We start from the raw sequence: 15,496 nt of genomic DNA, 5'->3' as shown, positions 1-15,496 counted from the left end.
AAACTGCTTTGAGATTTTTCTTTAAAATATAAAGCAGTATAGAAATGAAATGAATGACAACAACAACAACAACAACAACAACAACAACAACATCTATGTGTTGGGATAGGCTTGCCTAATCAAAAATGTTCCATGCAGGTGCTTTAAAGTATTTTAAGCTGTGATTGTTAAAGTGGTTTACTGGTGTGAATGTGGCCTTTAAAAAAACAACCAAAACCGCCACAACTTTCACATAGACATTTATAGAACCCCACAAATGGTCCAACCACAGTAGGCTTTCCATGACATACACAGTCATTTCTCCTAGAAAGGCACTTCCACTCACCGTTTGGTTCTTGACAAAGAGTGGTTGTCATGATAATTGCAATTGCATAATAATAATGATGAAAGGTGGCATCCATAAGGGAATGGGGTGTGGCTTTCAAAGAGTGTTCTTGGGCTTGTCCCATCCATCTTTAGCGTTTTCCTTTGCCAAAAAGACAGATGCTCAGGGCCTTAGAGCTGCCCTAATGAAGGGCTTAGGTCTGAAGCCAGGGTGAGCCTCGCCCATCACACCAGAGCTCTTCAGAGTGATGACAAAGGGCATTGGCATCATGAGAAAGCCTTTGCTTAGCGATCACACCCAAATGAGCCACAGCAAAATGAGAAAGTTGAACTCTGGCACTCAATGGCCAATGAGAGCCAACATGATTCAATGCCTAGAGGAGATGTTGGGGACCTTCCACCTTCCCATCAGCAAACACAATCAATGGTCATGGCTGATGGGAGATGTAGTTCAGCAGCATCTGGAGGGCTACAGGCCCGGCTTTCAGTGTAGGATTGGTACTGGGGGGACCCACATAGAAATCCCCACTCAGCCATGAAGTATGCATGGTGACCTTGAGCCAATCACTATAAATAATAATAATAATAATAATAATAATAATAATAATAATAATTTATTTATTTGTACCCCGTCCATCCAGCTGGGTTTCCCTAGCCACTCTGGGTGGCTTCCAACAAGGATTAAAGGTAAAGGAACCCCTGGCCCTGACCATTAGGTCCAGTCGTGACTGACTCTGGGGTTGCGGCGCTCATCTCGCATTATTGGCCAAGGGAGCTGGCGTACAGCTTCCAGGTCATGTGGCCAGCATGACAAAGCCGCTTCTGGCAAACCAGAGCAATACTCGGAACGCCGTTTACCTTCCCGCTGTAGCGGTACCTATTTATCCACTTGCACTTTGACGTGCTTTCGAACTGCTAGGTTGGCAGGAGCAGGGACCGAACAACGGGAGCTCACCCTGTCGCGGGGATTCGAACCGCCGACCTTCTGATTGGCAAGCCCTAGGCTCTGTGGTTTAACCCACAGCGCCACCCACATCCCATCCAACAAGGATTAAAATGCATTAAAATATCACACATTTAAAACTTCCCTAAACAGGGCTGCCTTCAGATGTTTTCTAAATGTCAGGTAGGTGATTATCTCTTTGACCTCCTAAACTGCCTCACCATGTATGCTGCCTTGAGATCCTTGGCGGAAAAGTGGAAGGTGAATGAATTGAAGTCTGGATGTTGCCCAACATGCTTCATTCCATGTCAGAGTTAGGAAACTGTCTTAAAGGTAAAGGGACCCCTGACCATTAGGTCCAGTCGTGACCGACTCTGGAGTTGCGCGCTCTTCTCGCATTATTGGCCGAGGGAGCCGGCGTATAGCTTCCAGATCATGTGGCCAGCATGACAAAGCCACTTCTGGCGAACCAGAGCAGCACACGGAAACGCCGTTTACCTTCCCGCTGTAGCGGTTCCTATTTATCTACTTGCATCTTGACGTGCTTTCGAACTGCTAGGTTGGCAGGAGCTGGGACCAAGCAACGGGAGCTCACCCCGTCACAGGGATTCGAACCGCCGACCTTCTGATCAGCAAGCCCTAGGCTCAGTGGTTTAACCACAGCGCCACCTGGGTCCCTAGGAAACTGTCTTATGCCAAGCCATATCCTTAGTTTACCTAGCTCAGTGTTATCCACCCTGACTGGCAACAGCATTCCAAGATTTCAGATAAAGGTCTATAATCCTAGCCTTACCTGGCAGTGCCAGTAAATGAATCTGGGACCTTCTTGATGCAAAGCAGAGTCTCTGTCATTGAACCATAGTCTCCCCCTGGCAACTCACATAATCATTTCCTTAGGGCTGATGGTAGCTGTAGTCCAAAATATTTGGGGAGTTCCCAGGTTGGGAAAGGATGCACTGTATTCTGATTTGGACACCTGCATGCAATTTAGCAAAGAAGGAATGTCCAGAAAGGTAAACTTGAGGCCAGTGGGTCACATGGGGAGATTTATCATCGCGTAAGCTAGCTTGTCAGTTGCTCAAGAAATGCAAAGGCCTTAGAGGCAAAAGGATGCCAAACCCTTCAGGTATCTGGGCAGAGAGCAAGTTAAAGCCATTATTGAATCACACATTTTGACCTTGTCCATGATGACGCCTTTGATTTTCTGTGCTTGAAGGCGGGGCTACCTGTGTTTTGTTGACTTCCCTGTTCCATTATCTAAACTGATAATGACTGTTTGGAAGACATTGGCTCGAGAGATGTGTCAAGAACCGACGAGAGTGGCACATGGAGGTCAAAGACTTCTTAACCTTTGTGTTTCCTTTCTGCCTCTTGTGTCATACGTGGAGGAAGATGCAATTGTGAGGCTTCCCTGCAGGAGACACTTGGGGTGGGCATGTGGGCATGTCCCTGAGGGGCGCAGGGCACGGAGGGAGCCCGCTGTGCTCACCCCCGGTCAAGCCTGACCCGGGGTGGAACTGCTGCGGTCAGTGTGCCACAGCTAAGGAGAGTGGGAAGCAGAGTTGTTGCGACTCTCCTCTCTCCACCCACTGGCCAGGCTTGCTGAGGGTCAGGCTTGACGAGACAATTCAGGCTTTGATAAGGGAGCCTGTCGTGGTGGAACCTCATTGCGCCCCCTCAAAAAATGTGCACAGGGCCATGGCCCTCCATTCCCCCCCACATTATCCCACTGTGCCCACCCACCCCTCACTCCCTGCTTTGCTGTCAATGGGAGCTGACCTCTCAGCATTTGCACAAAGCTGTGGCAAGGATAAACCAGGGCAGGGAATATTTTTCAGGTGGAGAAACACATTTCCTTCTGAGCAGTCTTCCACTGGAGGCCGGGGCTAGGGGCAAAAGTGAACAGAGCCATAAATGTGAATTGTACCTATGTGCAGTCAGCTGGTTTCTACATCTGTTTTTCATCCAGGCAAGCAAGAAGCATTAGCAGACTTTGGGGGCTTTTCCTGAGGCCAGACAGAAAGGCCTTGAGGTTACCCTTGAGGTAGACAAGTTCACCTTTAAACAGTGGCGGAGAGCAGGTGCGCTGCCCCCAGGGACGGGACAGGACGCACATTTTGGGGGCGGGGCACGCCGTGCACGGGACGTACGTTTTGGGGCGGGGCGCACATTTTGGGGGCGGGGCGGGCAGCTGCGATCGCGCCCCTGGGATCATGCCGCCCCCACCGCTCCTATCTTCCTAAAACCCCTGCCTTTAAATGCAAACTGAATTGATTCCCCATCCTCTCCAACAGCAGCCAACTCCTACGGTAGAGGCCAAGGACCCTTTGGCCACCCCAATAACATATTGGGGGGGCCAAAGTTGATGGTGTTGTAAACAAAATCTGCCCTTATTCCCTTATGGGGTACACAAGAGCCCTTATAGAGTCCTTTGTAGGTTCTCCATCGGTAGGAGAAAATAACAGAGGCCAACTAGAGAATATTGAGAAGCAAAGAAGCTAGTAAGCCTGATCTTTATTAGAGCTGTTGCAACAGGGCGCTCTCCTCACATGCAGGAGAGAGGAGGAGGACTGAGGACTAAGGGTGTGTAAGCCCTTATATAGACATTTTAAATTGCCCGCCCTGGAGTCCAAGACCACCTCCAGAAACCTCATACATAGATCACAGAAGGGGTGTAGCCTAAGACCACCCCCCAGATACATCATACCTACATCATAGAAAAGGCGGCCTACAACAGAAATCCGAGTGCTTAGTTTATCTCCTGTCTGCCAGGTTATCTGATAATGCCTTATCTGATTGCCTTTCCTGGTAGTCTGGCCATTCCTTTGAGATGGTAATTACTTAATTCTTGTGACAATGGGAAGGTTCCCTCAGCCCCTCCCTCCTTGCAGAGAAACAATGGTCAGTTTGGGACTCAAAATGGTTCCAGGACTGTCTTCCTGTGCTGCTCCAGACATATGGTTTATATACTGTACCGTATATTCCGGCGTATAAGACTGGGCGTATAAGACGACACCCAACTTTTCCAGTTCAAATATAGAGTTTGGGATATACTCACTGTATAAGAAATACGACCCAGCATATAAGACGACCCCTGACTTTTGAGAAGATTTTCCTGGGTTAAAAAGTAGTCTTATACGCAGGAATATACTGTATTTATGTACTGGTACATGTTCGTTGGATACATTTATGAACATTTATTATATATCTAAGACCTTAAAATTCTTATAACAATGGTCATTGCCTTTTACTACCCCTTTCTTTCAACTAAAAATTCGTTAAACTCATCTGCAGGTTTGCGACTATAAAGACTGGTTCTCTTGATTTCTGCTATCAAAATAACAAGGAATCTATCATTTGTTTAAGGAGCAGGGCAGTCTTGAGCAGGTCGGGCGCCCTGGTGCTGAGGGGCGGAGATCGCTCCGGCGCCTCCGCCTTCGCAGGGCGCAGCATGGCTTCGCCGCACAGCGCCCTGCCTACCGGCCCAGCGCCCTGGCGCCCCGCGCCACCAGGACTCTACCTAGAGCCGGCCCTGGGCGGGAGACACATCTGTGTAACTGGTAAACTTCTAAAAAATGTAGGTCAGCCATTGCCTCTTTGCCCCAGACTCTCAGATGTATCATGAGACTTGCAGCACAAAAGCTAATCTAACCAAGTCTGCAATGTCCACATTATGGGACTGAGTCTAGATACAGACCTCATGGTTAAAACACCAACCCAATTTTGAAGAGTGGGGGAGGGAAGGGTTCCTCCTCTCCCCCCTTATCACCTGCTTTGTGTAACTTCTAAGACTAATACATAGCTGCCAAGTTATCCCTTTTTTTAAGGGATTTCCCCTTATGCTGAATAGGCTTCCTCGCGAGAAAAGGCAAAACTTGGCAGCTATGCTAATATAGATTGGAAAACTTGAAAGCTGGTTCACTATTTTGTGAACTGTCAGTTGGTCCTAATAAAATTTGGAATGTGTGTGTGTGTGCGTGTGTGCATAAAAAAACAGATAATCTGTGAACTGAGGGCAATAAAATATGTTGTTCTTATTGCAACAGTCTAACAAAGATACAAGCTTCTGGAATTTGTTGCACAGTTTTGGCATTTCCAACAAAAGGAAAGTTCTTAAACATTGATCAGAGTGGGTGTTCAGTTTTTAACTGCACTTTGTAAATTACATGGACAACGTTCAGAAGTGATGCAATTGCGATTTACAGCTATCCTTAGTATCTCCTGTGAAACCACATATTTCATTCATGTTTCATTCTCCCCCACCCCCATCCACCTTCCTTTTCATTTGTTTTCTGAGTGCTCCATCTAGAGGCCATCCTCACCCTTTAGGAGTTAACCTTGGAAATGAGCTTTTCCACAATGTCTTCAGAAAAGTAAGAGGAGAAAGAGACTCGGGAACTTCAGGTGTGCATTCTTGATTATTTGTGCTCATGATGTTGCAATAATTTTAATATATATTTTTTGCCCCCTAGATTAGCATGAACCAAGCTCAGGCCTAAAGGAGGGGAGGGGGGTGACCAAATTCAGAAATGAACAATACCGGGCCAAATCATGGGATAATTCCCAAGTTATTTATTTATTTAAATTATAAACAGTATCAACTATTTATCTATCAACTTCAAATCCAGACTGGAAAACAGTATATTTATTACAAATACAAAGAGCACCTTTCAAAAGACTGGAGTAAACCAACCAAGGAGTATATTGATCTAACCAGTGGCGGTTAAATTTTCTTTTCAGATTTTCTTTTCAGAACCAAAATCATACTTTTGTGGTGGAACCCAAGGATTTGAAAGCAATTCCTTCTTTTTTTTCTGGTGGCAACTTAAGTGTGTGATCAAGATAATGTCCAATGTCATTTTCATGGTAGCCACCGTATTCTTCAATTGTTGTTGAGGTCTCAGTTGCAGGAGCAGGTGAAGAATTACTGGACCCTTGATACAAAATAGTATTCAATGGTTTGGTCCGTTTAGTTCCATCTTCATCATTGCTTTCACTACTGTCATCGTCCTTTTTCCGTATGAAAGGTTTTCCACCTGAAAATCATAGAAAATAACATAGTAAACAAACTGTTAACAATCATACATCCTAAAAATAAAATAAAATGATGTAATAACTTTAGCATTAGATTTGCCTGAAGACAAGTCAGACGACAAGTTAGACTCAGCTCCTTTGAATAATACAATAATACAGCATAACAACTGATGTTGGGAAAGGTGGAGGGCACAAGGAGAAGGGGACGACAGAGGACGAGATGGCTGGACAGTGTTCTTGAAGCTACAAACATGAGTTTGACCAAACTGTGGGAGGCAGTGGAAGACAGGAGTGCCTGGCGTGCTCTGGTCCATGGGGTCACGAAGAGTCAGACACAACTAAATGACTAAACAACAACAACAACAACATCATTGATTATAATAAACCTCCTCTCTTATTATTACTTGTTGGTGAACATGTAATAAATGTTATTTTTGATTTGTATTTGAGAAATTTGAAAACTCCACTGGTATTTTTTTTCCTAAACGTGAGTCCAATATTCAACAGTATTCAACAATATTCAACATTATGGACACTGCAAGCCTAATGTGGAATACTAGTAGGAGTTTACTCAATAATATTTGATTTTATAAATTCAGATTGTGGTGAAATAAATTCATCAAGTCCAAACTGTCACTAAAGATCTAAGCAATACTATAAAATAACTTCCACCCATAAATAACTGAAATTCATGGAGATAGAAATGAAAATATAAAAATCATTAACGTACCTTTTTGGAACCAGCTTCTTATATCCATTTAGGCAGCAGCCGCGATGTCTTCTAAATGTAAATAACTGGAATACATTCGAACAATTGGTTGTCTTAAAACACTTATAGTAAACATCAACAGTGAATGCTAACTAACGCCTCACATTCAACTAAAATACTGATCAACTAGCGGCAGGCGGCTCAGTATAGTGATGCGGAACTCACTAGACCCCTCCATGGGCATACCATTTTGCCTTGTCGTTTAGTCGGGTCCGACTCTTCGTGACCCCATGGGACTCTCAAGAGTCTCCTCCAGCAACATAATTCAAAGGCATCAATTCTTCGGCGATCAGCCTTCTTTATGGTCCAGCTCTCACTTCCATACATCACTACTGGGGAAACCATAGCTTTAGCTATACGGACCTTTGTCGGCAAGGTGATGTCTCTGCTTTTTAAGATGCTGTTTAGGTTTGTCATTGCTTTTCTCCCAGGAAGCAGGTGTCTTTTAATTTCGTGACTGCTGTCACCATCTGCAGTGATCAAGGAGCCCAAGAAAGTAAAATCTCTCACTGCCTCCATTTCTTCCCCTTCTATTTGCCAGGAGGTGATGGGACCAGTGGCCATGATCTTGGTTTTTTTATTTTTTGCCTTAAGCAAAAGCAAACTGAACAGTACAGTCTGATAAACACCCTAATGACTTAGCAAAAGCAAAAACTTGTTTTAAAAAAGTGTCTCAATTGAACCCCCCAGAACAATAAGAATTTGACGACTTCCAGGCAAATCAAGCACCAAAATTTCCTGCAACCATCAAATAAATTGCCACTCTATTTGTTATATATAATTACTACTTTACTTCAAATCAGGCAGCAAACCCTGTCCGCAAATGAACTGAAATAACAAGCCTCTACCACGAATATAAATTGCAATTGCTAACCAACTAACTCAGATTAAATTACCTTAATGTACCAACAAATCAAAGATATTTCACCTCTGCTCACCAGTGCAATATTATTATTATTTTGCCCCCTAGATTAGCATGAACCAAGCTCAGGCCTAAAGGGGGGGAGGGGGGTGACCAAATTCAGAAATGAACAATACCGGGCCATATCATGGGATAATTCCCAAGATATTTATTTATTTATTTAAATTATAAACAGTATCAACTATTTATCTATCAACTTCAAATCCAGACTGGAAAACAGTATATTTATTGTTTTAAATCCCCGTAGGCTGCTAGAAGGAATTCAGCAGGTAAAACGTCCCACGTGGCTAGAACCCCAGAGGACAGGATCACACTTCAAAATGACCTTAACATATAGTGGGTCAGGGCCCTGTTTCGACAATTCTTCTTCAGCTGGAATAAGTTAAGTATACATTCATTAGAGACCCTCTAAAAACATTGAATACAAGCATATATATCTATCTATCTTAAAGGTCTTTAACACGTCTAGGCAAATATAACAATGAGAATATATTCTTACCAAGTAGTCTTAGAGTCAACGTGCACATGTAGATCAAATTAGTTAACCAAAGTGTGTTTGTAATATATAGGAAGGAAACTGGGTGTGTTCTAATAAAGACTCAAAGATTTAAGGATTTAAAGAGGCAGTAGTACAAAATCTGTCTTAAAGATACAGTGAGGAATAAGGCAGATTTCAGAAAGGAAGTAAAGTCTTGATGGTTGTTTAGACCTAAGGGAGAGATAGTGTTAAAAACAGATGAATGAACTTAGTCTCTCGTTGTAACAAAAGTTTTTCAATATTCTTGCGATGGAAATGATCTGGGGATAACTTCCAAATAACAAAAAACAAGAAGTCATCTTCTGTGTGTTTGTATTGCATGTAGTGTTCTACCAGCGGTGCTTCCACGATTTTGTTGCGTATTCTGAATCGGTGTTCATTGATCCTAAGTTTTACTTGCCTGGAGCATTTACCAATATACATCATTCTGCAAGGACATATCCATGCATAAATGCAGTTTTTTGTGTTGCAATTACTGAAATGTCTGATCTGATATTTAAACCCAGATTGTTCATTGGAAATCTCCTTGATTTGTAGAGAGTATTTGCAGATGCTGCACCCCCCACATCTAAAATGGCCTTTTGGAGATTCATAAACTGACATTTTGTTAATGCAGTGATGTCCGTTTTCCTTAGGCAATCTAAAAGATTTAGTTCTTTTCAAGCTGAGAAGTGGTGGTTTCTGGCATCCAGGAATATTAGTCACTAGGTGCCAATGTTTGTATAGGATTGCTTTTAAGGATGGGGTGCAAGGAGTATATTGCAGCGTAGAAACAATTTGACTAACTCCTTGACTTCTCGACTTGACTTGTGTTTGGAGTAGTTTTACGTTTTGTTTAATTTTGTCATTATTTTTTTGGTAAAGTTCCCTGGCAGCAAAGAGCCAGCCATCAGCTAGTTATATCTCCATCATTTAGTTCCCAGGCAAATCAGATCACTTGGCTAGGAAGAGGCCAGTTCGACCTTGGACTTCTGCGAATTACTTAGAAACATCTGGGCCACTGGCAGGGGTGGGGTGGGGAGCTAGATTGCTGAGGAGCAAACAGAAGTAGGGGTATTGTGATAGAGACCGTGGTGAGGGTGAAAGGGAGGGTGAGAGTGAGATTGAAGGGGAAGGTGACTTTCACTTTCTTACCCCCACCACTTTCTTACCCCCACCACTTTCTTACCCCCACCACTTTGCAGGTCGGGGCTCATGCACCAGGTGCATGGGGGGACACACCTGGTCCTCCACCCCCAGATTCTGCATCTGGGGACATGACCTCTAGAGGTCCCCCCCCCACTGGCTACATCCCTGGCTTCCACCACCCTCCCTCTCACTCTTGCAGCCTGGATGGGAGTGTGGACCTGTGATTCACCAAAGCAATTACTTTTTTTTAAGGTTCTGAGCGAGTGCAGTGGAAGATACACAACGGATTGACTTAGAGCACTGGTGGGGATGCAGGAAGGGGGACCAAGGCTTTGTTGTTCAACAGCAACGTCCTTGTACGTCTGGTGGAGGGGATCGATATTGTGTGATGGCCACAATCCGGGCTGACTTTCCACTGTAAGCATGAGGTTTCCCTGGGTTGCAGCAGTAAGTGCACTCTAATTCAGTTATGCCAGCTATTTTACATTACACCATACCCCTTACGGTAGCCCTTTTGTGACTGCATCCATGGTGCTTCAACATTTCAAATGTTCTCCCCACCCCATCCCACCCGGCTCTAAAAGGTTGGTGACACCTGAGAGGGTTTTGACCTTTGCCAAAGCTCTGGGGCTGCCTCGGGGTCTACTGGGCTGCAAGTATCATGAAGGTCCGAAGACATGTAGGCGGTCCAAGTTCTAAGGGGGCACCTCACACAATTCATTTGTCTAATTTAGCCGCCTTGAATTTGTGACGGCTTGTGCCATTTCAGCTTGTCACGGTGTTTCTGTTCCCGTGTCTCACTGGGAATGCATTTGGGTCAGGTCTGTCATTTTTGCACCCAGGGCCGGATTTAGGTTTGATGAGGCCCTGAGCTACTGAAGGTACCGTAATGGGGCCCTTTATATGTCCAGCTGTCCTTTGTCAACAACAAATTGTCGCTGTTTTTTGTGTTGAATATATGCTATATGGTAATTTATGGACCTAATAGGTATCTAGAGCCATTTGCACATAACAAAATATATATTTTATCAAAGTAATTGTTGAACCCCCTTCATGGATCAATGCCTTGTCGTGGCGAAGGGGCTTGAATAACTCAGAGAAGCTATGAGCTATGCCATGCAGGGCCACCCAAGATGGACAGGTCATAGTGGAGAGTTTTGACTAAACGTGATCCACCTGGAGAAGGAACTGGCAAGCCACTCCAGTATCCCTGCCAAGAAAACTCCATGGACAAAGACAACAGGCATATAAAAGTTATGACGCTGGAAGATGAGCCCCTCAGGTCGGAAGGCGTCCAACATGCTACTGAGGAAGAGCGGAGGACAAGTACAAGTAGATTCAGAGCTGATGAAGCGGCTGGGCCTAAGCCGAAAGGACGCTCAGTTGCGGATATGCCTGGAAGCGAAAGGAAAGTCCGATGCTGTAAAGAAAAATATTGCATAGGAACCTGGAATGTAAGAACCATGAATAGAGGTAAGCTGGATGTGGTCAAAAATGAGATGACAAGAATAAATATCGACATCCTGGGCATCAGTGAACTAAAATGGAAGGGAATGGGTGAATTCAGTTCGGGTGACTATCATATCTACTACTGTGGGCAAGAATCCTGTAGAAGAAATGGAGTGGCCCTCATAGTCAACAAAAGAGTGGCAAAAGCTGTAATGGGATGCAATCTCAAAAATGACAGAATGATCTCGATACGAATCCAAGGCAGACCTTTTAACATCACAGTAATCCAAGTTTATGCACCAACTACCGGTGCTGAAGAAAGTGAAATTGACCAATTCTATGAAGACCTACAACACCTTCTAGAAATGACACCAAAGAAGGATGTTCTTCTCATTACAGGGGATTGGAATGCTAAAGTAGGGAATCAAGAGATAAAAGGAACAACTGGCAAGTTTGGCCTTGGAGTTCAAAATGAAGCAGGGCAAAGGCTAATAGAGTTCTGTCAAGAGAACAAGCTGGTCATCACAAACACTCTCTTCCAACAACACAAGAGACGACTCTACACATGGATATCACCAAATGGGCAGCATCGAAATCAGATTGATTATATTCTCTGCAGCCAAAGATGGAGAAGCTCTATACAGTCAGCAAAAACAAGACCTGGAGCTGACTGTAACTCAGATCATCAGCTTCTTATAGCAAAATTCCAGCTTAAACTGAAGAAAGTAGGAAAAACCACTGGGCCAGTAAGATACAATCTGAATCAAATCCCTTATGAATACACAGTGGAAGTGAGGAACAGGTTTAAGGATTTAGATTTGGTGGACAGAGTGCCTGAAGAACTATGGATGGAGGCTCGTAACATTATACAGGAGGCAGCAACGAAAACCATCCCAAGGAAAAGGAAATGCAAGAAGGCAAAATGGCTGTCCAACGAGGCCTTACGAATAGCGGAGGAGAGGAGGCAAGCAAAATGCAAGGGAGATAGGGAAAGATACAGGAAACTGAATGCAGATTTCCAAAAAACAGCAAGGAGAGATAAGAGGGTCTTCTTAAATGAGCAATGCAAAGAAATAGAGGAAAACAATAGAATGGGGAAAACCAGAGATCTGTTCAAGAAAATTGGAGATATGAAAGGAACATTTCGTACAAAGATTACCATAATCAAGGACAAAAGTGGTAAGGACCTAACAGAAGCAGAAGACATCAAGAAGAGGTGGCAAGAATACACAGAGGAATTATACCAGAAAGATATGGAGGTCTCGTACACCCCAGGTAGTGTGGTTGCTGACCTTGAGCCAGACATCTTGGAGAGTGAAGTCAAATGGGCCTTAGAAAGCACTGCTAATAACAAAGCCAGTGGAAGTGATGATATTCCAGCTGAACTATTTAAAATTTTAAAAGATGATGCTGTTAAGGTGCTACACCCAATATGCCAGCAAGTTTGGAAAACTCAGCAATGGCCAGAGGATTGGAGAAGATCAGTCTACATCCCAATTCCAAAGAAGGGCAGTGCCAAAGAATGCTCCAACTACCGCACAATTGCGCTCATTTCACACGCTAGCAAGGTTATGCTTAAAATTCTACAAGGCAGGCTTAGGCAGTATGTGGACCGAGAACTCCCAGAAGTGCAAGCTGGATTTCGAAAGGGCAGAGGAACCAGAGACCAAATAGCAAACATGCGCTGGATTATGGAGAAAGCTAGAGAGTTCCAGAAAAACGTCTACTTCTGCTTCATTGACTATGCAAAAGCCTTTGACTGTGTCGACCACAGCAAACTATGGCAAGTTCTTAAAGAAATGGGAGTGCCTGATCACCTCATCTGTCTCCTGAGAAATCTCTATGTGGGACAAGAAGCTACAGTTAGAACTGGATATGGAACAACTGATTGGTTCAAAATTGGGAAAGGAGTACGACAAGGTTGTATATTGTCTCCCTGCTTATTTAACTTATATGCAGAATTCATCATGCGAAAGGCTGGACTAGATGAATCCCAAGCAGGAATTAAGATTGCCGGAAGAAATATCAACAACCTCAGATATGCAGATGACACAACCTTGATGGCAGAAAGTGAGGAGGAATTAAAGAACCTTTTAATGAGGGTGAAAGAGGAGAGCGCAAAATATGGTCTGAAGCTCAACATCAAAAAAACCAAGATCATGGCCACTGGTCCCATCACCTCCTGGCAAATAGAAGGGGAAGAAATGGAGGCAGTGAGAGATTTTACTTTCTTGGGCTCCTTGATCACTGCAGATGGTGACAGCAGTCACGAAATTAAAAGACGCCTGCTTCTTGGGAGAAAAGCAATGACAAACCTAGACAGCATCTTAAAAAGCAGAGACATCACCTTGCCGACAAAGGTCCGTATAGTTAAAGCTATGGTTTTCCCAGTAGTGATGTATGGAAGTGAGAGCTGGACCATAAAGAAGGCTGATCGCCGAAGAATTGATGCTTTTGAATTATGGTGCTGGAGGAGACTCTTGAGAGTCCCATGGACTGCTAGAAGATCAAACCTATCCATTCTTAAGGAAATCAGCCCTGAGTGCTCCCTGGAAGGACAAATCGTGAAGCTGAGGCTCCAATACTTTGGCCACCTCATGAGAAGAGAAGAATCCTTGGAAAAGACTCTGATGTTGGGAAAGATTGAGGGCACTAGGAGAAGGGGACGACAGAGGACGAGATGGTTGGACAGTGTTCTCGAAGCTACGAACATGAGTTTGACCAAACTACGGGAGGCAGTGCAAGACAGGAGTGCCTGGCGTGCTATGGTCCATGGGGTCACGAAGAGTCGGACACGACTAAACGACTAAACAACAAATTGTTGAACTGAAATACAATTAAGTATATTAATAGTGAAATACGATTAAGAAGTATAATAATAGTGAAATAATTATTAAGCTCTAACTGTATGTAGGTTTTATTTTGTTTTTTATCTTATATTTTGGAAATGTACATCCATGTTTTTTCCTTTAAATTTTTTTTGGGGTCCCAAGAGAGTGAGGCCCTAAACTATAGCTTTAGCTTATATGTAAATCTGGCACTGTTTTCACCCATACCTGTTTCTCCATGAATTTTGGAGGACTCAGGCAAATGCGAGCAGCCTCTTTTCATTGACGAGACTGTTTTCTAAGGGGGGCATCCCTGCAGGGTGGGAAAAAGTTTGCAAACATTACAGATTCCAGGTGGTTAGTTCCACTATCCCTCTGTTAAGGGGGGGGAGGCACTTTTATCCCCCTTTATTATCATCATTGATCATAGAAGTGGCCATTGGTGCTACATGCTTCAATCCTAGGCAAACAGAAGAACGCAAGAGTCCACTAAATGTAAAGTGCTGGAAATTCCAACCTTTTATTTACTACATTTTTGTGACTACATAAATGCTGAAACATTTTTTTTAACACTGAAAAGCATAATGACATCATTTGCTTTTGTTCTTTTTCCTTTTTTTTTGCTTAGCAAACACCGCCAATGATATTGCAAGTCATAAAGTGAAATCAGTAGCAAAGCTTAAAAAGGAACAAAAATAAATCTGAAAACAGTGCAGGAGGTACATGGAAACAATTCAAAATAATGCCTCGTACGTTATCTTTTTCTTTCTGATGCACATGGAAGGACAGGAACAAATGCTTGGCAAAGAGGGGAAACTCAATAATTGGGAACAAGAGCAGTATCCTTTGAAACTGAAATGCAGCACCAATTCATAATTGACAGTTGTTTTCTATAAAGAAAAGAGACAACTTTTTATTTTTTTATTTTTTAAAAAACTTCCTCCTGTTTTTCACTGCTATGGAAGAACATTCTCTAATTCAGGGAAATTCCCTTGGGGTTGACTGATACTATATCTGTTGATTGTCTTTTGGCTTCCTCTATACATTTCAAACAATCAAACTAACTTGAGCATGGAAACTGACGGGTAGAGAGACAAATAGAAAAGAAAAAAAAGCTGTTGAAGACAGAAAATGCAATGAAGTTACAAGAGAATATCAAAATCCAAACTTTTGAAGGCAGAAGGATGGATGGATGGATGGATGGATGATGTCTTTTGGCTGGGCACAAAAGTGATGAACAAGTGCAGCCGCAACTTGCAAGGACAATGTTTATTTGTTTACAGAGCAATCCCACATAGGCCTATTCTGAAATAAGTCCCATTGAGTTCCGTGGATAATAAACCTAAAATGTTTGTGCATTGGTGCAGAATGTAGTTTTTTAAAAGAAACACATGAGAGAGGCCTGCATGACTTGCTGCAGCAGCTGCCAGTGACAGCAGGAGAAGTCACTGCCCATCTCCCTTCCCTGCTCGGGAATGCCTTCCCATGGCACTGCATGAGTCTGCCTACCTCCTGGCCTTCACATGGCACAAGTGTTGCTCCTACTGTGCCAAACAATCAG

Source organism: Zootoca vivipara, chromosome 13 (assembly GCF_965207765.1).
Source record: "Zootoca vivipara chromosome 13, rZooViv2.hap1.1, whole genome shotgun sequence".
In the NCBI taxonomy this organism is placed as follows: Eukaryota; Metazoa; Chordata; class Lepidosauria; order Squamata; family Lacertidae; genus Zootoca; species Zootoca vivipara.
This window is presented reverse-complemented; position numbering follows the sequence as displayed.